The sequence below is a fragment of the Nipponia nippon genome, unplaced genomic scaffold (assembly GCF_047370975.1).
Source record: "Nipponia nippon isolate SJK-2023a ecotype South Korea unplaced genomic scaffold, ASM4737097v1 scaffold_5, whole genome shotgun sequence".
NCBI lineage: Eukaryota > Metazoa > Chordata > Aves > Pelecaniformes > Threskiornithidae > Nipponia > Nipponia nippon.
The window spans coordinates 33,944,354-33,969,776 of NW_028262369.1; the positions used below are offsets into that span (position 1 = coordinate 33,944,354).

The window sequence follows — 25,423 nt, forward strand, 5'->3', positions numbered from 1 at the left end:
CCTTTTCCTTTTTCCTTTTCAGATGGGTCCAGATGGATCAATTTTCCCTGTGGGACAATGTGCTGCAGCACAAGAGTGGGATCATATGGCCAGAACCAAAGGTGAAGATGTGAACTTTGTAAGGTCATACCAAAGCCCTGGGAACAATAAACTACATTCCACACTTCAACAGACCACCTAGTACTGCTTCATCTTACCAGAAAGATGCAAAAAAGGTTCAATTACTGTGACATCATTTAATACAAATTGCATTTAACATGAATGAAGACAGTAGCCTTAACCAAACACCCTTACCAAACTTATTAATCAGTCAATAAAGTAACTGTAGTCTGGTACAATGAACTTATCAAGAGAACAAAAAAACGGACTACGCAAATAACTTTAATATCCCACTTCAAAAAATCATGCTTAACCTCGCTTATTGGCCATCACTCTATACCCTTCTCACCCCACCTACCCACTCCACTGTATCATCCTAGGTGAAAGCCCCACTCTAAATTATAATATGCTTTTCATGTGAACCCATTCATGCGAAACCATTCAGCTGCTAAATGGCTTTGCTGTTATCCAAAGAACATCTCCTGTGCAGGATTACCAAAACACGCGACTAACATCTCTGAGATACATTAAATTACACAGGTTCTTGAAAAGCTCATTATAAAATTAATTACAGTAACTTGATTACAGTAACCATTTATCAAAATGTTATTCTAGCAGAACAGACTCCAAAAATATTTTATCTCTTAACCACAGCTAGAAGATAGTTTTATACCAATAAATAGGAAAAATATGTTTTATGTCCTAATGAAGTTATTATTGCAATATGCAGAAAATATCAAGCATAAAAAGACATTCTCTTTTCCTACAGGTACGGTGCAACTGTAAGGGGTCATGAAGTTCTTAATAACCCTGCTAACAGCTTATAGATGAAAAGGAAGGTGATGAAGAAAAACAGTGCCCCTTTTCTTTTTTAAAAGCTCCAAGATAAACCAGTCTGTTCATTTTTGTAGAATACTACACTGGAAATATCTAGTCTGTTTGATTTACTTTTGGAACAGTGATTGCAAACATGCTACCCTACGAAGTACGCTGTAATGTGCATATTGTATGAAATACTGCACAGAACGTATTTTTACCCAGATGATTTTTGATCAAGGGCATCCATTTGAAATACATCAATTAATATATTTCTTTATAGGCAATATTACAGCATCAGCTACGTAAGCCTCAGAAGGCTATCATAATGACAAACACTGATGTACAAGATAGAGCAATACTACATAAACACCAGGTATTCTGCATGGATTATGCTTAGAAGTGCTGTTGCGTGGGTACTAAGGCGAGTACCAAACCAGAGAATTTGGAAAATGGAAGCATGAGGCATGCAATGCTTCCTGTACAATATTTTGAGTGTTGCATCAGAATTAAAATTATTTTGTTCTCAATTTTTCATCAAAATTTAAAATGTCCCCTCTGTCCCCAAAGGGAAAAAAAAAAGAAGCGAGAATTAAGGATGTTTTTCCAGTTATCTCCATTCACGAAAAATGTTTTAACCACTTATTTTCCATCTGATAATAGCTTTGACTCCATCTAGCACATAAGCATGTTGGGCCCCTCACTACAAGAAGGACATTGAGGTGCTGGAGCGTGTCCAAAGAAGGGCAATGAAGTTGGTGAAGGGTCTAGAGCACAAGTCCTATGAGGAGCGGCTGAGGGAGCTGGGGTTGTTTAGCCTGGAGAAGAGGAGGCTGAGGGGAGACCTTATTGCTCTCTACAACTACCTGAAAGGAGGCTGTAGCCAGGTGGGGGTCGGTCTCTTCTCCCTAGTAACAAGCGATAGGACAAGAGGAAACGGCCTCAAGCTGCGCCAGGGGAAGTTTAGGTAGGATATTAGGAAAAACTTCTTCACCGAAAGGGTAGTCAGGCATTGGAACAGGCTGCCCAGGGAAGTGGTTAAGTCCCCATCCCTGGACGTATTTAAAAGATGGGTAGATGTGGTGCTTAGGGACATGGTTTAGTGGTGGACTTGGCAGTGTTAGGTTAACGGTTGGACTCAATGATCTTAAAGGTCTTTTCCAACCTAAACGATTCTATGAAAACTGCTATCCTATGGGCTGGCTCTTTGTAGTCCTAAATGCAATCCAGTTCTGCCAGACATCCCACCTCACCTCCAACATTTTGAAAAACTTCACGTTCCTCCCTCTGGCCATCTCCAAAATTCAAGGATGGCGTGGCCAATTCCAATCTATACATGCACTGACAAGACTGCTAGCAAACCATGTATAGCAGGGAACTGCTGGGCTCAGACTACAATCCTCCTTAAAAAGGGGACTCCAACTTTCCTGAAAGCTTAAAACTCTTTATACTCTGAGATCTTCACTCCCAGCTAAATTTTAGGGGGGTTGCTAAGTTGGCCAAAAGGTTCAAATGTTACTCAGTGATAATGGTAAACTAATAGAGGGACACCTTCTTGCCTAAGCTAGAGGGTTGATCTAAATTATGGCTCTAAATGCTTAAACCACATTCTGGACAGACTGGGGGCAGGGAGGGATCCAGAACTACCCTGGCATCTATGACCAAAAGAAATGAAGTCTGTCACAGCTATGCTGTGGCCCTGCTGTGTCTTCTGACCAGATGCATCTTCATGCTCCTAGAATTACCAGCATCCCTTGCCACCTGAGCTGATACTGCAGGCATAATTTTCGCACCACTCACCAGACAACCAAACAGATGTGTTCTCACATGCTAGGGACTCTAGAAAGTAATGAACTAGCTTATAAGAAAACTATGCTTTAACTTTGAATTTAAATATGATAGTAGCCTGCTACCATAGAATCACAGAATCATTTCAGTTGGAAAAAACCCTTAAGATGATCAAGTGCAACCTTAAATGACCTGCCTTATGTTGCTTTTTGATTGGCAGTTATTTTTAAGAGACATAGCTCTTTTTAATGCTCATGTGGCTGTGTTACGACTGACTTTGAGATATTAATAAAACTGTATAGCGCATCTGACTTTGTTATACTGGGTCAAGTCTCTGGCCCACAGCAAGTAGAGAAACATCTATTTTCTGCAGAAACAGTCTAAGATAGTACAGCTGCTGAAATGTTTCACTGATATACCTCTATGCTAGAACCTCAATGTTGTCGCAGTACTCAAAATAGTGATTTGTGGCAAAATGACCCATCCCTACTTTTTGTTCCAGCCTTCCATACAGGATATCATTTATTTTCATTGTCTGTTTCTGCTCTGTTGTCTAATACACAGCACAACTGCTAGCTACATTTAGCCATACATGATAGCTTTCCCTTTGCGGATAGTCTTTCAAAGCAGTGTTGAGCACGTTCGTGTTCTGTGAGCGGGATGTCAGCATCATCTGCACGGAGAATGAGCCTGTCTCCCCCCCAGGAGTACTTGAAGGCAGACAGAAATTTTCTCCCAGTGCTTGGGCATCCTGACAGAACAGCAGATATCAGCACTTACAACTAGCGTCTTACAATTTATTCTTAGATTCTTTCCAAATTCTGCTTTGCAACTGACACTGAGCTTGTTAAGCAGAGAGGTTTCATACCCCTCTGTAGTTTGATGTTCTCCTTCTTTGTTCAGTCTGTATTTAAGTGTTCTGAATAAAAGACCATTATGCATATTTCAGTCTACTTGGATTCTTGAAGTTTCAACTGGCAAGTATTGAAGGTGTTTTAAGTGCATTAGCAACTGCATTTTTTAAAAGCTCTTAAAGTAACAGTAACCAGCCACTTTCTGTTTGATTGTTGTCCTGTCTCCAGGCACAGAAAAATATTAACATTATCGCATAACTTTTCCTTTTTATTACAGAATACCTACTGGTAATAGAGGCCTTGATTTAAAAAAACCAAACTTTATTTTATGAGTGGTCCCAGTTCAACTAGTATATTACTTTGTCTAGCTGCTTCTGTCTACATCCAACTACTTTCAGATAGGAAAGCTGGCCAGAATTTCCTTGATTTAACAGTACAATGGTAGTCTATTTTCCTTTTTTATTCCAATATATGTATTTCAAATAGGACTATGATTGCATCATATGTAATTTTGTTTTGCTTGATTGCTATTTTGCTTTCTTCTCTTGCTCTGCTCAGAAAGTCTTTGCAGGCCAGTACAGTCACTGATAAACAATACGCTGCATTTAATTTCCTGGGTTTTCTGTGTTCTGCCTTGCCTATGCTTACAGTACTAACTGGAAATACAAAGAAAGTTCTGTTTGGCCTGCATTTACATTTAAAATCTCAGCCTTTTAGTTACTGCTTACTTTCTCAACATGAACGTTTTTTTTGTTTGAACGCTTTGGCATAAAATGCCATTATCACTCTGTAAAAGAACCCAGAAGAGGAGTATTTTTTTTTTTTACCATAACTATGTCTTTGCTTTTCATGTGACCACTGATAAATAATCTTTAGGCTTGCTCTACTCACATTTTTCATCTAGATGCAAGCTTGCTCATCAGTTTTGCAGTTTCTACAGCCCTTGGCACAGTAAAAACTCAGACCAGTCTGATTCACACTTTTTTTCAACTTTAAAACTCACAAATTAATTATCTTGAAAGATTCAGCCAGAAGAGTAAAACTTTTCACACAGTACAACTACACATCAGCTGTTTTTTCTCCAGGTACGTTATTAATTTGTTGAATATACATATTTTAAATTTAAAATGCATTTCTAAGCATTTCTGAGATTTTACATTGTTACGCTAAACCCTCCATTAACCTGTCAATACATTGCTAAAATACAATTACAGCTTACCCTCTGTATGCGTTTCTTTTTGCTTTCTTTACTCAGCTTTGTGATATAAGGAATACCCAGCTATTCTGCTTTGATTATTATTGTTCTTCAGGGTTGTTTTGTTTTGTAATAATCAGTTTATGATTTCCTGCACCTACATGAGACAATCTACTTTCAAAACTATGCTCACTGTTCAAGCATAAAATGAAAGACTGCTTACAAAGTGAAAAATTCATTCCGATTCTATTACCTCTTCCCACTTGCTGAATACTTTACCAAACACTTTCCAAATACGTTCCATCCTCCAGATATCGAGATGTTGCACTACATTTACAGAGCAAAAGGGACTTACCTATTACCGCCTAAGCACATGAACATACCTGTCGCTTATGCACATATACACTCAATTCCCTTTGTACATTAATTCACCATCCATTTTCAAATCTTATTCCTCATTAACTTTAAAAGCAAACCAATTATTTTAACCTTTATTAATTTCAAACCTCTTTCCTCACACTGAGTCAGATCAAAGGTCTATCCAGTCAGTACTGTGTCTCCAACAGCAGCCATGAGCAAATGGCTACAGAACAGCAGCTGTATACAATACCTTCCCAGCTTCCAACTGTTTCTAGCTCAGGGTCCTCTTAAGTCATATGTGATTTCTATCTATTTACTAAACTTCAATGGATTTCTCTTCCATGAATTTTCCCTGTCTCCCCTGGAGCTCCCATAAATTTTTAGCATTCAAGCTATCCTGCTGATGTGTTTGTAAAAGAAAATTCTAATTTTTCATTTTTACAAATGGATATAAAGACCCATAACCTGGAAAAAAGGAAAGCCTGCAAGGTTAGATATCCAATGCAACTCACGGCAACTTCAATTTTAACTCTTTCTCCTTACTGCTTTCAACTGTATTTTTTTACTGGCAGAATAAAATTTTTGTGTTTTACTCAAAGCTCCCCCTTCTGCTTCACTTTTTATGACTTTGCCTATATACATTTTTCCAGGAATAAAGAGAAAAAAAAAAGATCCATGGTATTATCAATTATGGAAAGCTACTGCATAAACAGAGTACGCCTTTTCAACTACAATGTCATGGATGTTTCAAATGGATACACTCAGTACTAGTAACCTACGTATACGTTTGCAGTTCTAATCTACCCTAATAGAACATATAAGACTTCAAGGTTTTAAATAGCATCGTGCCTTTTCTCATTTTAATTTTCTGAAACTGAAGTAGCTCTGACTTTCACCCTTTGTCTCAAGATGATAGGACTCATGACTACAGTAATATTTCACTGATTTTATACTTCATCAGTTATTAATTCACCAATACAGTGCAAACTGTGACCACATTTTAATAAAATAACAATTAGAGCATTTAACCTTTTATATAAAAACATGTCTGGCTATGGTATCTAAAATTCTTCATAATAACTATTTCCAAAAATAAAAAGGCGATGCTCATCCTACCATTCCTCACAATTACCCTGTAACAGCAGGTAAAAGGACTGAAGAAACATAAAAGGGCTATTAAAGTTCCAGGTTCTGCCACTAGAGAATTTCTCAAAGCACAAGAACAAAGGAAAAGAGAGCTACCGTCTACCTTCAGCATATTTTATCACAGATTCAGGCAACAGGAAGGAGCTGCCAGAAGCTGGGTCAGAGACTGTGAATTATATAGTTTCCATACCTATCTTAAGCAAAAATGAGCAGATTGCCAGAGTTCAGACAGTTTCCTAAATGGCTAACCCATGACAGCAGTACAAAATCTGCACTTGCAGTTAAGTTCTTGCTCTCCCCAGGCATGGGCTTTGCCTCTGAAATGCACATCAGATCACCCACACACTGTAGCAAGTGACAATGCATTTAAAATCTTCTAATTTGAAGAAATTAGATAAAGCTTAGACTAAGTGGCTAAGTTATTTACTATGGACTTACATATTGACTTACACAAATATAATGTAAAATGGATTTTTTTCTGATTTTTATCCTTCTGAAACATTCAGTTGTAGAGATCGGATTACTCCAAATGCTTATTTCTTACAAGACCAAAACCAATTTGACCAGTAGCTTTCTGAGTTTGCCATAGATACAGTTTGGAATCTTTATAGTATGAATTTGAAGATCATCAATAAAAGCAGTTACAGTAAAGTTAGAAAGTTCACTCATTTCGACTGTCATATGCACATTTGCATTTATAGAGTAAAGATATCAAGCAGAAGACTCTACATAGCTTTTTTTAATAATAAGTCACTCACAGTTTGCCAGTGATGTCCTAAAAAAGCCTTACTGACCCTTTCTAAGGCACATTTTTTTCAAACTACTCTAAGGAATTTAACAGTGCTATGTCAAACCAAGTGCTCTGCTTATTCCATACTTAGTACCCTTGAAGAGCTGACATCAAGTATTAAGTAAGGATTAACTTGACAAATGTAATTTACATGCCATCCATAAAACCGCTTAACCTTTTTGAAAATATTATCAAAAAATAACTGATTGTCAGTTCTTTTAGAGAACATCTGAAATTTCTGTATAAAAACATGAAATTATTCATCTATGAACAACTGTACTACCCACAGCATAATGCTGTAGCCATAAAAGAAGAAAAATAAATACAGTAAGAATATAGCCCCTAAGCAGCCTTTGCTGCTCTTGAATATACAAAGCCCTCGTAACTCAATGATATATTATCTCTCCTAGGGCAATAAGCAATTAAACACATTCCTTTCTTGATAACAGGAGGAAAAAAGTACATAAAAATCCCGTACCTTTAAAAATTAGTTTCACTGTATCTAGAAACAAAGAAAGTCCTGAAATACAGTGGCCATGTATGGCATGGCAGACCTGAGGACATACCTTTGCTGTACACTCCCAGAATTAAAGGATATTTTACTTGGTTTATCTCCTTCGTGTTCTGCATAGAGAAACTATCCCAAACCTTTGATTATTCTCGTTGCTTTTTTCTGTACTAAGTCTAGCAGACAGATCAGTGTGGGATAACCATATTCAAAGCATACTGTATGTATGTTATGGATTTTTACCATAGAATAGTAATGTTTTATCTTATGACCCCTTTCTGATAATACTCAACACTATTTACTTTTTTTGACAGCTAGTAAAAACTGAGTTGATGTTTTTACAGAAATGTCTATCAGAGCAGTTTCCTGAGCAGTAATAGCTGATTTAAAGCCAGGGTTGTTTTTTTTTTTCATAAAGTTGTTTTATTCTCATGCATTACTTCACATTTCTGAAAATGAACTTCTGCTTCTATTTTATCACCCATTCGCTCAGCTTTGTGAGATCCTTCTACAACTCTGACTCAAGACAGTCGTGAAATCAAGAGTCATCAGATTTGTATCATCTCTAGACTATTATCAGAGTAGAGGGGTTTTTTTTCTGCAATCACTGAAATAATGTTATTAAAATATCACTACTCTCTAAGTATTTGATTGAAATTAACAACTCTGACCATCTTCTAACATTTAAAACACCTGCTTATTTAGATTGAAAATCCCCCTCTTAAATTATGTGCCAGCTAAGGTGGGCACTACTTCCTTTCTGGAGTTCTGCATACATAACGCTTGGATTATCCTTGCTCAGTTGAGGAAAACATTAAAAATATTTTTTTATTCACTCTTAGTGGTGAGGAAGAACAACTCTACAATGTCCGCGTATTTAAACAGCCACTGAGGAAATACAACTGTAATTCCATATGTGAGTTCGCAGAATCATAATTAAAAGTATGTTGTGCCAGTCCAGGAGCCTATGTTGAAGGTTACCCATTCATTGACAATGAAGGTTACAAAGATCCAATGGCAAACACCTTCTTTAGAGAATGAACCCTCTTTCAGCAGTTGGCTTGATTTAGAAAGGTTTCCACTGTAACCCCAAGCAGGTAACTCCCATGAGAATCTTGGCATTTTGCATCCTGATTACTGCAATGCTCTTTTCTCTACCCCTGCTCCACTCACGTCCATTTAGATGCTCCAAAGAGCATTTCCTTAGTTCATTGCTTTGTCCAAGGCACCACTTTCCCTATATCTTTCTAACACAGCAAACAGCCACACCCACCTATCATCTCATTCCTTATCTAAAGGGTTGATTCACACTTTGGTGAGCCTTCAATCTGTTTAATTTTGCAACAGGACTTCCCAGGTGAGGTTTCCTTTTACTGTTAAGTGATTTAATCCATAAAAAGGAACAATCCCACTCTCCTGTAACTCTCAGGTGCATCATCCTGATTTTTCCCATGGATTTGTTTTAGTATTCAATCCAATCTCACAATGAGCTGATTTAGGAAATACAAACCCCTACAAAAGAGCCATTATTTTTCTGCTGGTTTAGCTCCCTAAACAGGCTTACTGTAACGGTGAAATGAGCACAGGTGCCAGTGGAAAGCAGGGGTCACAACTATGTATTTTGGTGACAGACAGCCATTGGATCACGTTAGCTGTAATGCGAAGCCTTACTCTCAGGCTCTCCATTATGCTTTGAAAGCATAAGAAGCCCAGTTACTTCTTTTAACTTGGAACTCTAATCTTCCATGATGAGGACAAAAATATTTTATAACTGATACACAGGAAATAATTCAACTATCTTACTGTTTCCATCTATCTGTACTGCCCAGTTATAACCTATATTATACTAGAATTGTGGGCTCCTTGGGGGAAACATTCTTCATGTCTGCTTCTGCAAAGCAGGGGTCATAGCATCATGTGTTTTACTTTATTTTATTTTCATTCTGTTTTACTGTTCGCTCGAATATAAAACCGCTAGAATTCTATTGAAAATTTAACTGAAATCCAGTTGATGCCAGTCTTCACTGACAGAACCTGAGGCACAAAAAAGGCATCAGAGGAAAAAAAAAAAAAAAACAACATACCTTCTGTATTCTGATTTCTTACTGATTCAAACCCTTGGGCTCTTTTTGACATCTTCTCATTATGGAAAATATAGTCAGTGAAGGTCAAAAAGAAACAGTTGTCCAGATTTCAACAGAAGTTAATTTCTAAGTATAAGAAAAGCAAACTTTTGTTTCAAAGCAGTAGCAGGAGCTAACCAATTAGGGAAGCTGTAACTATAGCCCATGCGTAGTAAAGGACGCATTTAAGGGAGGATAAACAAACAGAACTTAAATTCTAGCTCATGCCACTTCTGCAAATCGGGCCTACTGACAGAACGGATAGGGTGAGAAGAAACGTCCACATGATTATTTGGTACAAGTCATATAACAAAGCTATAGTGACACATGAACCAAAACTGAAAATGGTAGGAAGAATATTACACGGTAAGCCTCTCCAGGGCTCTCCTGTTTCTCATGGAGAATCTCCTGACCTTTTGGGATGGTTTCTTTGGGAGAATTTCTTGGGCCAAGTAACTACAGACAGACAACAATCTAACAAGAGTTTCGGAAAAAGGCAGTTGATCTAACTGCAACTAAATTCAATTATGAGCTATACCCTAAAAGCAGGACACAAAAGGTCTGATCACCAGAGTTACCTCTCAAGTGGAAAATCAATGAGACATGAGTCACACTGGATAAAATGACATTAACTGGCCTGCCTTTACTTCCATATCCCTGCAAAAGATTCCCTCTCTACGTTCAGAATTTCAACAGGACAAAAAAAATAATCCTTCATGCAATACAGGAAGTTTCAATAAAACCACTTCTGGGCTGTAATTAACCGGGGATATTTTCAGATCATGAGTGACATAACTGCAATTCTCAAATATTAACAAGAAATTAATCACCTATATTGTTGGCATGGGTTTTTTTTGAGGGGTAGTCATAAAACAACAACAACAAAAGACTGTCTAGATCTTAACATCAAGAAATCTGTTCCTTTACACTTACACACTTGGACAATTTGAACGGTCCTGACAGCAAACTGTACTCCATAAAGCAATCCATTTGTAAGAATAAAATATAGAGGGTTCTTGAGGATTTGCAAAATTCTCTTTGGTTCAACAACAACAACTAAGACCTTCAAACTGCATGTCAAGAACCACACTGAGAAAAGACTTAGCATCTAAAAAGTCTTGAAATGAACTGTAAAGTAGGAAAAGAAATCTGAAAAAGACAGACTTCACTTCGGGGTGGGTGGGGGGTGAGGAGGGGGGGAAGCTTTATTTGCACTAGGACATCATACAAAGAGTAAATGTTTCTCATTGTCCTTTTCAGCACTGGCTGTGAGGCGGCAGCTATGTGAAGAACCTTTTCCATCTGAAGTATCTTAGGAATCCTCTTAACAAAGGATCAGTGGATTCCCAATTATACCATCCAGAGAAATTCTCAGCTGACCTCACCAAAGAGAAATGAGATAACTACACTCTGTTCTGTTAGAAACCACTTCCTCACAGATGGATTTAAAACTATGCAAGCATATATGAAAAGTAATTGCATTACTGCAGCCTCCACAATGATACTGTGAATAATGATTTTTTTCAGCCTTTCTGCATTTTTTGCAATGCACTGGATATAGCAGAATTTCCAGAAAATTGACACAATAAACACCACGATTCTGCTAAAAATAGAAAACTAGTTAAAAAAAAAAATCATAAGCTGTAGTGGCTTTCTATTTTGCCTATTTTTCCAGGGCAAAAAAAATACAGAAAAGTTGCAGACTGAGGATTGAAAAGAACTGAGAACATTTGGTTAGCTTCCTTTTTCCTGAAGCCTAGCTTTTGAGGAAATACCCAAAGAACAGTGCTGGCAGCATAGCAAAGCACAGAAACATTGTCAAGTCTTTTCAAGGGACAATTTAGACAGAGTAGGTACTAGCGAAAGCAATATAATCACGTACACCTAACCAGTAAAACTCACTGCTAGTTGTACTCTGACTTTCAGAGACATGTACCGAGAAAGTGCAAGTAAATGAAAAGAAGGTAGGGGGTGGATGAGAAAACATGTACCAATACATTCTAACTTTAGAATGATTAATAAAATACAATTTTTAAAGTTGCCAAAGAAATTTTATACACTTGGAAAAAAGAAAAAACCAAGCAAACAAACCCCAGCATCTGTTGTAATGTTAACAGATTCCCACTCCAAGTCTTTTAGTCAGTCACTGCCTATACACTCCCCCAGTCCACTCTGCAAGAAATGCTTCGCCAAACTCCAGGTTAAAACAGCCTTTTTCAGACAGTTCTCTGACAATTTCTTCTCAGTTACAGCTCTTCAGGTGGAGCTTAGGGAATAGGTGCATCTGTCTCTGCCTAAGACTTAAGCCTTTGTGCCCTTACTGCATGAGATACTGTGACCCCTTTGTAATACACTACAAAAAAGCCTCTGTACTGCAGTGATACATATAAGGAAAATCCCTGGAAGATTTAAAATATTTCAGGAAAGGAACAAATTCCTTTTCTGACATCATTCTAATATAGTGAACAGCGTTTGTGTTATTCCCTTATTGATTTTTAGAAATAGGATTCTCATGAACAGCTTTGAGATCACATTTACTTAACTGAAATAAAGTATATGAAACCGTTAGTATTAACTTCCACCATGTCCTGCTGCATTTGCAACTCTACATGAGCAAACATTGCATCAGGATCTAAAACCAGGGCCGTGTCAGTTACGAACACTTTGTTTCTCAATGGTTTAGTGACCAATTTCCCATCAATTACAACAAACAGAATGATGATATCCTGTGAAGTTAAAGTACACATGAAGCTTAATCCATATCATTGATGAGATGGAAAAATGCCCTAAAAGCCTAATTACAATTAGGCAGTAATAGACTGAAAGCATTACTTTATCTAAATCCTCTACACTCTTTTTAAACCTTGAGAACGTGTTTCACTTTAACCCTTTTCCTAATTACAGAACACACACATCTGTGACACAGGGCCTATCCTTCATTCATCATTAAGCCCAAAGCAGCTTTGTCAAATTTCAAAAATCAGAAAAGCTTGAACAGTGTCACATGGAATGTAGGCAGTTGATTTTGAAAAGAAAAAGTGCAGAATAATCCATTAAACTCAATTAGATTCAAAACACGGTTTTATCAAATTGTCCAGTACTTTTAACCCTAAAAAGCTTTAACAACTCATTTATGTCAAGGTTAGTTCTTCCAATTTAATCAAATATTTTTAAATCACCTAAAAAAATCTCAAAGGGGAAATTTTGTTTAAAACTAGTATATGTAGTAGAAAGGATATATTTCTATTCAGGCTTTTCCATATTGGGATTATTATACAGCAATGGGCATGAAAGACTGAAATCTATTTTTAATTCATGGAACACAAACCAGTTTTAAATGATGTCATATAACAAACTCTTCAGGAACCTGAAGATACTTTATAAGTGATGATTATCCCTCAAAATACATCTCTCAGATAATAACTGTTATCTCTATTGCACAGAAAGAAGGTGAAGTTGCATGATTTGCTCTGTTTCAGAGCCTGGAATGCAACTGATTCCCTGGCTCCCTAGACTTAATCTTTTGAACTTTGCTTCTCTTCCATGAAGTGTTCTGAAAGACTTTGACTCTAGCTCAGTTTATTTCTACTGGATCATAAAGAATACATAAAGGTAAGCCAAAGATATTAGATCTACAATGAAGACTCTGTTCAATATTACATTACAGAATGCTTTAATAAATGCTTTATAAAAAACCTTTAATGAATGTATTTGATGATTTTTTTTAAACTAAATCTTACTAACTGTCACATCACTATTTTTTTACTCCACCACAAAGTTTTGTTTTGTTTTTTTAAATCACAGCCAGTAAAATTACAAAAATCATAAAAACGTGGAAACATCTAATGCTGGCAAAACATCCCACCTCCTGTGCCAAGGACAGACCAACTATACCTAAATCACCTCTAAAAGGAGATTATTTAACCTTTTCTAGAGCATTTTCAGCAATAGATATCCCATTACCTCCCTCGGATATTTAACCCTGTGATTATCTATCCATAGAGCTGGAAGGTTTTTCCTAACATCAAAATTTCCTCTTGTGCTCTTTAGGACCATTACTCCTTATGCTACCTAGGGAGAACAGTTTATTACATTCTTCTCTGTAGCAATCTTTACCATATTTGAAGCCTATTATTATGGCTCCCCATCTCTGCTATAGACTAAACAAGTGCAATTCTTTCAGTCCTTCCTTAAAGGTCATTATTGCAACTCTTCTCTAAATACTCTTCAATTGGTCCAAATCTGTTTAGAGTAACAAAAATGGAGACAGTACATGATCTGAGGCCTTACGGTGAGTACTGCAGAAGAATTTAATCTCTTACACGCAACAATAATCCTGTTCATATATCCCAGTATGACTCTTGTTTTTTTATAGAGCTGTCATGACTCCTTTGTGTTCATCTTGTGATACAGCTGCTTATCTGCAGAACTGTCACCCAGCCAGTTGTTTCTCATATTTAGGTTTATTGTTGCTACCCAAACATATTATTTTGTGTCTCTCTTTACTGAACTGCATCCCATATAGTTCAGACCATTCATCCAATTTGTCAAGACCATTTCACACTCTAATGGCTTGTATTCCCTCCCAGATTTGTACTGTCCAGGTAGTTAGTAAATCTGCTTTGTTCTATCATCCAGGTCACCAATTGAAAGACTGAACAGGATTAAACTCAGAAAGTACCACCTGCACAATTCCACTCAATGCATGCCTTCAATTTGAAATGTCCTTAAAGCATTTAATAAGTAACTAACCAGCATGGCAAATCTTCTCTGACGGTATCTATTTTTGGTGTTTCCAGATTCTTTAGCTGTGGAGATAAAATTCCTAACTTCAACACTACTGTACAGGCAGAGTATCTTTCAAACACAAATATACAGGGAAGGCTCTACCACTCTCCTCCCCCTTTAATGTATTTTTATGTGGCACAGTAACCCAGTTGCATAGCTCCTCCAATTTTGAATTTGGGCTATATCCCTGTTTTCCTTTCCTCTACAATACTACAGATACTACAGAGACACTTCAATTGAGAAAAAAAAATCACTAGCTCTGAAAAATTCAGATCTTATGTCCATATATATATACACACACCGATAAAACAAAAACAACAACAAAAAGCAGGATGTTACCATTTATGTACCAACAGGCAAATTCTCAAGAACACTCATTTCCTTTTTGACTTTTAAATTTTCTAACTAAAATAAGCATTTTGAACAAAGTTCAAATCACTACATTTTAGGGACACAAATCAGGTATTTCTCATGACAAAGCTGTAAGAGACTGACAAAATCCCACTGCTCTACTACTGATGTATTCTCTAAAAGGTAAGCTTTTACCCTTCTCACCACTAGTTTGTCTGGCACATGTGCACCCACTAATCAAAACAAATATTTGTGTTTAAATACTGTATTTAAATCTGAACGAGTAAAAACATCTTTAAAATCCTGGACAATCAATTTGTCTCTCTTGCCAACATTCATATTCCCATGTCCTATGATGAAGTTCAATAGACCAGAAAAAATGGAGAGTAGCTAATGGAGATAAAACATCGCTACAAGAAGAATCAACTGTTTTCTGAAGCAAGAGGACACAAAGCAATCAGCTTAATTTTGCTTAAAGTAAAAATACTTACATTGAGTATCAGGTAAAACTTTAACCATGGGGTGATGAGTTGCTGAAACAAGCAACACAGAGGAACTTCATAATCAGAGAAAATGATCTCGGTACCCTTCCAAAGGGCAGAGGACTGGACTAGCTGACCCTTCTGTATTTCTACGTTTAACTGAATTCATTACAAGCATCAAAACATTAAAGTAACTTTAAAGAACAGTTATTGTAAGTTAAGCTACTAAGCTTTTTGTCTGAAGATATAAAAACCTCTTGTATAACAAATTGTTTGTATAAGGGAAAGTAGTTCAATGCAAACTCTCAATACACAAATTTTGAACACAGTCTGTACAAATTATCAACCTACTACGCCACAAAACCAGAATATTTTGATTACAAGGCTGCACTTACTCAGAGAATCTGTTTAGAAGTCTTTTTGTTTGAAAAACAGTGTCCAATAAGAAAGAGAACACACCGTTTAATGTTCAGCTCTGCATTTCTTAAGTGTGTTTTACAAGTTACACAAACAGAAAGAAGGTTTTCACAAAACTAAAATAAACTGTCATGACGGTTCTTCTACAACCAAGGCAGTTTTTGCAGCAGACACTATATTTACAATGTTCTTAAAACTAGAACAATATACCCTTAAGTGTTAGAGTGTAAAGCTTACCAGAAGCAAGTTCTTATAATCACCAGCTTGATTTCCAGCAAAGAACACTTAATTTGGAAACTAAAAAAAAAACCAACCCCAAACCCAAAAAAACTTCCTCACTACAGAAGTGAGAAAGTTTCTCACTTTCTGCAACTTCACTCCCGCCTACAGAGGTGGCAGAATTTTTCTTGTTCAAGGTTTCTAAGGACAAGTTCTACAAATATCTGTCTGGAATAACCTAAGTATGTTTAAACCAACCCTAAAGAAAGGGAACAATAGGTCTTACAGTACTGCATTTCTATAACTGCAAGTGCAGTGTAAATCTATGGATATAAGCAAGTGCTGAATACTTGAAAAATAAGTTCTCTCTTGCAACTCTGGTTCTTTATGACCAGAGAGACCTGTATCATCAGTTCCCACACAATGCAAAGACTTCCATTTTGGGGAAAACCAAAACAAAGCAAACTCCAATAGATTAGCCCTAAAGACTTTAAAGAGAGCTTTTCAAATGTGAAAGACTAATTTAAAAACCAAGAAAAGCCCCACAACTGGAAGTAGGGCAGACTGCAAAGACTTCTGTTCCAACTTCCCAAGTACTTTTAGAAACATTAAGAAAACATTTCTTGTTTCCCATATCCAACAAGGTGGTAAAAGAGCAGAGTAAAAGTCTTTCCACCTTGTATCAACCAGACAACTCTTACTGACCAGAAGTCAACCTAATCAAAGTACCTAGAATGATCTGGAAGAACCAGAAACAAGAAAATCTTTAAGTCTCCTGGAAATAGTGGGAGAGTAAAGCCTTCATTCTGTATGAGACTATGGACAGCAGACTGGAATCTCGCTACATAAGTACGTTAGAAACACTGATAAGTATCAGAGCAGTCACGTGCTGTTCGGCTGTAGAACAGAAGCCCATACTAGGACACATTCCCAAATTTTGTGAAATAGATATCTAGTTATTTTTGCACATTAAATCTGTAATAACACTGAGCTCAAAAATCCTATTCGCTATTTCTCTTTTTCCAGAAACGTTAAAAATTATGAGACAAAACATATGATCCAACTTCATGGCTAAATAGCTTGGTAACTAAGCCATTTAATACAGCCTATCCCTTAGTAATTATACACTTGGAGTATGCAATGCAAAGGAAAAATCGCTTCAGTTAATAGTGGTGCAACTGAGAATTGCAACAACTACCTATACTGGACTAAATAACTAGACACATAAATTATCAACAGTATTTCAATTTAAGGTCACAACTGCTGCTCCTTACTGACACACGCGGTTTTACTGTGTAACAGTCCTTCACAAAAAAAGCCTCACTGTAAATTCAAGACATAGAATGTTTTTATGAAATAAGCATGACAGTGCTGGAGAAAGCCTGCAACCAAAGTCGTTTAGGTTCTGACTGACTTGCTAGAAGTCCCATATTAAAGTAAATTACTAAGTGCTAACCCCTTCTAAGGCAATGGGAGTTTCATGAGTGACTTCAATTGGGTGAAAACTTCACCTGATAGCTACTTTTTTGAACATTTTACCACATACTCTTTACTTTAAAAGAACTGCATTTTTCTCCCCTACTGTTTAACACACACCATATTTTTTATCTTAAATCAACTTTTTTTCCACTTCTGATTAAGCAAAAACTATTATTAATCTGAAAGACAGTACAGTAAGACTAAACGATACTTGAAAACAAACCGCAGCAGTAACTCGTCAACTTATTTTCTGAAAAGTTACACTGGCTTATGGAAAGAACCAAATTTTGCTAACCCCAAACCTACCAGTCCCTACTGGATCACCAGTCCTTGTAGCAGCTGGGGGCGGGGGGAGCATAATATCTCACCATAGGGTAGAAATACACCCAAAAAGCATATCCTCAAAAGGCTGCACGAGTTGGTATTTAACATGAAATACAGAGTACACTTCAAGCTTCACCTTAAAGGCCTCAGTAAACAATCACTATGTTATTAGTACAGTAATAACGACAATATCAATGGAACACATGCAAATATATGTACAACCACTGAAGAGCTACTATAATTTGTTTAATAATAACTGCAAACATATTTCCAAAATAAGAACTTCAAAGCTTAAAGAACATATATTTTTATAAAAACTTAGTACCAGTTATGTGGCAGCCTGAAACCAGATTAGTAAAATGCAGAGTTATACTCCAAGACTACAAGAACTGCCAGCGTTCATGGATAATCAGGGACGAAATGCAAGGCACCATAAGGAAGAAGCAGAACCATATGCTCTCCCTTAAGAGAGATCAGGACTACGAGACAAAGGGGATATTGCTGAGCTGGGGCGCTTGGATGCTACTGGAATTATTTTTCCAAACACAAGAGAAAACCGAAATGTATTTTACAAGTTTGGGATATAATGGGACATAGATCATAGCCTCAAGAGAGATCAGATTTGTGATGTTAAATATCTCTTTTGGACCCCCGCATCCTTAAACATCAGCGTGCCTACAGGGTAGGAGCAGTTTGGGTTCAACAGCAGAAACCTGAGCGAGTGCAGAAGTAACAGCATGGGACAGGTGCGAAACGCAAGCCAAGGCAGCAAAACCACCATGAAGCGCTTGTGGGGGCGAGGGCATGGCCCGAGGCCGCACGCTGGTCGAGGAAGGGCCAAAGGACCTCTGGATGCTAACGCTGACCGGGAGCTGTGAGAGCAGCACTGGTGCAGCCAGAGGCACAGCCAAGTTGGCGCCGTGAAGTTGGGCACCCTGTCCGGCAGGTGATACGGCAGGGCAACGGGGGACAACCAAGGGGCGCACCGGTGGGCTCACCCCGGGACGGCGCCAGCAGCAGCACTGCCCGCAGCCCGGCCGCCGCGGCTGGAGGGCCCCGGACACAAGGGCCGAGGCGGCGCGGCGGCGGGGGGGGGGGGGGGGGGGAAGAGGCGCGGGGCAAGCGGTGGGACACGGCACCGGCCACGACGCTGCAGCCTGCGCTGCTCTGGAGAGCCAGAGGCGGGGGGGACGGGGGCTGCGGCGGCGCGGCCCGGGCACTGCGAGGGGCAGGCGCGAGGTGATCTGAGGTGAGGCGGGGCAGGGCCGGGGCGGGGGGAGGAGGGAGCGGAGCGGAGCCAGTCGCGCTTCCCCGGGGCGCCCAACCCCGCCCCGCTCCCCGTGTGGCCCGGGGCACGATGGCGGGGAGGAGGCTGGTCCCAGGGTCCCCGCCCCCCGGGCCCCCGTTACCATTACCCAGCACGCCCAGCGCTGCGCCGCCATCCCGCAGCCGGCCCGCTCCCGCAGGGACCGCGTGACCTCGCGAGATTTCCCTCCCCCTCCCCCCCCCGCACGCCACCCCGCCCCGCGACCCGGCCAGGCCCCGCGCGCGCACGCGCACCGCCCGCCCTCAGCTCAGACCCAACATGGCGGCCGCGGCGCCGCGCACGTGTCCGCCCCCCCCCCCGCGGCCCCGCCGCCTCGCGCCGGGCGCGCGCATGGACAGACGCACGCACACGTAACGCTCTGGCGGGGGCGCGGGGGGGGGGGAGGCGGGGCCTCCGCGCAGGCGCAGGAGGCGCCGCTGCGGGCCAGCTGATTCGAACAGGGCGCGCGAGCCGCCACCTCCTCCCCGCACGCGCTGGTCACGTGGGGGCTTCCCCCCTCTCCTTCCCTCCTCCTCCTCCTCCTTCCCCCTCCCCTCGCGGGTTCCGAACTCGGCACCATCCGGGTCCCCCTTCCCCCGGGGCCGGGCCCGCGCCCGGGCCCGAGCCCTCACCTGGCGCCCGCTCCTCGGCGCGGCGCGGCGGGCGCGGCCGGCCCGCGCAGCCCCGTGCGCGGCTCGCTCCCTCCCTCCGTGCTGCCCGCACCAGGCAGCGGCGGCGGCGGCGGCGGCTCCGCACAGCGCCTGCTCCCCTCAGCGCGGCGGCGGCTCCTTCCGCTTCCTTCCCCTCCCCCTCCAGCCGCTGCGGCGGGGACCCGCTCCCTGCAGCTCCGCCTGCTGGCAGAGGGCGGAGGCGGCCGGCCCGGCCTGCCCGCGGTCGCGGCCAACAGCCGGGGGGACGGCCCGCTGCCCCTGGGCGGGGGTGGGGGCCGAGCGGCGCCGCGCTGCGGCAGGCCCCGAGGGGAGGAGGGGCGACCCTGCCCTGCCCTGCCCTGCCTTGCGAGGTGGCCCGGGGACGGGACGTGGCCCGTGGGCTGGGGCAGGTGTCTGGCGGGGCGCCCTGAGGGACGGGGACGGAGCTCCGCGTGGACGGCCGGGGCGGGCGGCTGAGGCGGGAGGAGGGAGAGGGCGGCGCGGCCCGAAGCGGCACCCGGCGGCTATGGGCGCTCCCGCCGCGGCGGGCAGCGCCGCGGCCGTCCCGCCTGCCGCCCCCTCCGGCGGGCTGCTCTGGCGCCCGGCCGCGCCGCCGCCGGCAGCGGTAGCAGCCGGCCAGCGCCTGGTGACTTGCAGGTTTGGCGCGGTTAGTCAGGGGACTGGGGAGCGGGGCTCGGGGGCGGCGTTGTGCCGGCTGGAAGCGCCGCTTCCCCGGTGGTACGAGGCAGTTCCTGCCTCCAGAAGCCCCCGCGCCCGCCTCCGCAGCCGGTTTTGTGCCCCAAAAGTGGGGCGGTTTTGCTCGTGGCTCCTGAACAATTTCCAGAGCTCTCTCCCGACTGCCCCACTTCAAGCAGTGCCTGAGGAACGGGCACCGTGGGGTACTCCAGCCCTCTAAACTATGACTGAAAATTAACCAATAGCCCTTTCAAATTCCTTATTTTTGGTGCCGCCTGGTTCTCCGATAACGTGTCTGTGATCACCAAGAGTTACTATTTAACGCACACAGCCTGCTCTAATAGGAGAGTATTAACTCTGTACTCCTCCGGAGAGATGAACTACTTTGTATCTCTTACTATCCTTGTAACCTCTCATTTTTTTCCTGATATACCACAGTTATAATGCATCTGGAAGAGCTTCGTGTAGCCAAGAAACACAAAATACTCAAGTTTTCTTTTAAATGCTTATGAAATTCAAGAACCTTTTCATTAAGAATAATTAACAACTTTACAAATTGCTAGAAAATCCTAAGCTAAAACAGTTTTCTATAACATAACTAAGTATTGAAGTATGTTCTCAATTGCTTTTAAAAGTAGTTACTGACTGTATGGTAATTCCACTGATAGATACTTTTGCAAAGGAAGCAGATTTAGTAAAATACTCATTGCCCAAACTGCAAGGCTAGTCCCACAGACAGTCATTCTGCAACGCCAGAGTCTGCAGAAAAACCTCAGTAGCTTTTCCACTTTCCCAAGCAGTTCTCACTTTTCCCTGCGTCTTGCTGACTTGGAAGTCTTCTCCTGTGATCAGATTCAAAACAACTGAAATCCCACAAGAGAGGGAAGGGAAATTTTTTTCTTGAATCTATGCCACCGTTCTCACGCAGTCATCTGTCTGCGTGCCCGGATCTGAAAGAGGAATGGTGCTTTTTGTGTTATTGCAGGCGCACCTGTAAGCACTAAAATGTTGTGAATTGCAATCCATTTAGAAGTATGTTCACTTAGCTAAACAGCTGCAGCGCCTGAAGATATTACTGCATTTCAGACAAGTGCTGGTGCTTTCACAGTAGAACCGAGGGTTCTTCTCAGCTGCTTCAGTGCAAAATCGATTGGGTTTTTTGGTTTTTGATGTTTTTTGGTTTTTTTTTTCAAATTCCCATGGCCGTTTAAGGGTGCAGTTGAGCAACAGAGCTGACCTAATCTGATGGCCTGCTGACACAGGAGGCAGCACTTTCCCCCCCATCTTCCCTGCCCCACAGACTTTCCCGCTGCCCGCTCTGGTGCTCATCTACTACACATGGCAAACCAGTCAGACTTCCTAAACCACCAAGAAACTGTTCCTGTTTCTGTGTTAATTTTCAGCTAGAAAATAAGCTGCATTGGCTCACCGGGGAGACTGACAAAAGAGCCAGCACGTGAGATGGGGGTGAGAGAGTGTTGCCAGGAAAGGGGAGGAACAAGACAACCCTCTTTTGGCAGCAGTAACTTTTTGGCAACAGGATTAAACCAGTCGAACTATATTGTCTAACCACACCCTACACCAGGATTTGCCTTGAATTCACTGAGGGTGACTTGAATATTATGTTCTGCCATCTTGCCTAAGAAGCAATGATGTCTAATGATGGGATGATAACAAAGAGCAACTGTAGTTAATGGTGTGATGTTCCAGGTAATGGTTGCTGCTAATGAAAGGGATACTCCCGAGGCTCTTGCCCCACCTCTGCATGCCCCCTGCTTTTCCCTCAATTGAATCCAGCCATTGTGTATCTACAGGGTAGTTTGGCCCAGCTAACCTTCCAGAGGAAAATTAGCAACATGCAAAGAAGAAAGAAGCAGCCCATGCGTAGTAAGGGCTGAGATCAAGCAGGTTTACTAAGACCTCCGCCCAAGAGAATTTACATTTAAACCTGGAGAAACTGGCTTTGTTTGAAGCATCCACTCTCTCGTCCCCACAGTTCAAAACCTCTTTTTCATCCACCCATGCTATCCTGCAGCCCCTTGCCCACAGTATCCTATAGCAGCTTTTAGGTAATTCCCAAGTATAAAGGAATATGCTCCTGCCTAGCAGCAGCAAGTTGCTTTCTCCAATACATTTTCAGTTCCAGTCAGCCTCCCTTGCTCCTCATATACTCTACCCAAACTGTATCACATTCCTAAGTCTTGTGCCTGCAGTTTCCTCTCTGCTACAGCATCTATCTTGTACCAATAATTAGTAGCTGTATTTATTATGGGTACCCTTACTCATGTATAGGGCAATAACAATTTCTTTGGCCTCATCAATGTTGGCAGTTAAAAAAAAACCAAAAAAAACCCCACACACACCAAAAAACCACAACCAAACCCACGCACTATTCTGATCAAGGAAAAATGGTGTTAATGACAGCTTTTCAGCATGTTACAATGGGACAAGCTAAAAAATACTGTATCAGCCCCCCTCCACCAAGTCAGTACTTTCCACAAAATCAGGAGCTGAGATGTTTTCTGTCCTTCCACGTCACTGAAACCTCAGCTCATGTTTGTGCATAGAGAACTGCCTAAGACGCCAACGTCCAGCTTTGATGAAGCTGTGACATGGCTCATGCTTTCAGTGGCGGCATCACTGTTTCTACCTATCTCAATCCATGAAACAGCTTAATTGTTTCTCCTATTATTAGAGCAAATTAACTGTGATTTTTTTTTTTTCTGAAAAAATATTAACAAAGTTCACACTTCACAATTCAGCACAATTGAGACGTCGATCCTAAGTTGATCTAGTTTAGTTCTGTGACAGCAACCCTGGTATCTTCACACCGTGCCCCAAGAACATTAGCAAGCTATTACTGCTTGCTACCCAACACTGCAGTTAAAACAGGGCTTATTTTCTTGGCTGCAGCTCTAGATCTACGCTGGCTCTTATAAAGGGCATGCAGGATGAGGAAGATTATAGCTGAGTTCATCTCCAGAGTTCAGCTCAAGCTTATTTGTTCTGACCCAAGGGCAGCTGTATGGGACTGGCTGGTTGGGTGGAATTACTTGGGTGGCTGCACAGTAAGCCCTGGACAACAGCGGAGAGACTTTTCCTAAAGCCAGATTAGGTTCATTAGGGTCAACTTCCACAGCATGTCCCAAACCTAATAAACCATCCTGGACTAGATGCGAGTTGGCTCGGCATAACACTCAGAAGTGTCTGCACTAATTACTTTACCATCTAAATAATTTTGTTTGTAGGTACTTTATAGGTGGCCTTCTGGATTTTGTATTTACCTATTTCTGAAAGAAAAAAAGAAAAAGCATTTGCGGGAAGAAAATTTCAACAACGGATAGTTACAGAAAATAAAGTTATAAAAGGGACGTTTTTGTTGAGCTAAAAGAAAAAAAAAACATTTTTAACTGCGTTAAGACCATTTTCTGCTTTAATATGCATACTTACACAGAATCACTTCATGTTTCCTTTGTTATAGGTCCTCTGTTTTGCTGCTCAGTTCTGCTGGCTGTATTCCCTGGAGAGCCCTAAATTCTAATTTTTTTTTAAATTCATGCTACCATATGCAAAGAACAAATATGAGAATGGCTAGATTTCCCTTAAGCTCATCAACAACAAAAAAAGCATTTTCCATGTTTTTACCTGAAGTAAAATGCCTTAAATAAACAAAACTGGTTGGTGTCTAAACTTAAAAAAAAAAAAATATTCTGCCTGAAGACATACCCTACTGACTCATTTAGGTGTGGTTTCAGTAGCCAGTTTACATCAGAAACTGTACAGGCTTTTTGCCACAACTTTTATTGAAATCTACTACATTATTAGTTCAGTAATATAGTAACTAAATGCACGTTTTTAATAATACTTCCACTACTTCAAATACTACTTGGACAAAGACTTTACAGTCGTTATGGAAGTCAGCATGTCAAAATTAATAATAAAAAAATTACTAAAATCATAATTGAAAAAAAATGCAACTGTGGTAAATTGCACAGGATTATAAGTGGTTATCTGGTCTAATACCTACTCAAAATAAATCCACTCCAGCCATAAATTTAGAATGCCTGTTTTTATGACACTTTTTTTTTTGTGGGAACATGGCAGGGGAAATCAGTTATAGCTATTTATTAAACAGAACGATCTCCAGTTATTGATAAAGGATATGTACATGAGACAATTTAGGAGTCTTATAACCCAGACAGACTACTGCAGAGTTTACTTTGGTTACTGAAAGATGTCATGTTCCATGTTAAAAAAGCAAGTTGCCTACTACAAAAGTCAAACACATTTAGGAAGTTATTATTTTATTTCCATTTTATGCCCATATATTTAAAGTAGGGGCAATCTAACCCAAATCAGTCTAAAAACTTGCAGTTGAGTAGATCTGATACTTATTTTTAATAATTAAATTCATTAGGCTATATTCAGTACAATGTATAACCACTCCTTGCTCATGAGGTATTCCTATTTACATGGCTTTTCCTACTTTCAGTAGAGGCTTCAAAGTTAGGTAGCTATGAAATGATGGCTAGACTGTAGTGCATTATTAAAAAAAATATTCCAGATTGGAACTCATTAAACATAAAAGCAGTATACCACGAAGGAAGCTCTTTGTTTTTCAGAATGTATTCTACTTCTTAGTTTTTAATGCTCAAGAGTGAGGTTTTATATTTCAAAACTGAAATATTGGTGTCTAAAATATTTCAAGCAACAGTATTTTTTTTATTTGCTTTATTTCAGTTACTTTGAGCATGTTATTATTCTAGCGTATAAAATTTGACTCGGGCTTCAAGAAAACAACAGTCAGAGACTTCGAGGTTCTGGAAGATTTCACATATGTGAGACAGGGAAGTTTTGACTAAATGGGATTAGAATGGGAGCTGGACCTGTGTGGGCACAGGTGTTTTTGCCTAAGGCTACTGAAAAATTGGAGTCCATAGTAATAGGTACCTTACTGGAGTGTTCACATCAGCATTGACTTTAAGAGTTAGTTGGCTTACTCTAAGAGTTTTACCCCTTAGAGATGTTGTGA

General features: G+C 40.7%; 1 protein-coding gene across 6 annotated transcripts in view; it reads right to left on the minus strand.

Annotated features, from left to right (window-relative positions):
• The window catches only part of ZZZ3 (zinc finger ZZ-type containing 3), a 63,808-nt gene extending 43,998 nt beyond the window's left edge, over positions 1 to 19,810 (minus strand). For 4 of the 6 annotated variants that reach the window (XR_015698671.1, XM_087730921.1, XM_087730916.1 and 1 more), the window contains exon 1: positions 19,155 to 19,212. The gene's annotated coding sequence lies outside the window, so the exon portion shown is untranslated. Of the gene's footprint in view, positions 1 to 15,309; positions 15,329 to 19,154; positions 19,213 to 19,677 lie in introns of those variants that run through there. The other 2 variants (XM_087730917.1, XM_087730920.1) reach the window with 2 other exon arrangements.
• Positions 19,811 to 25,423: the final 5,613 nt, after the last annotated feature.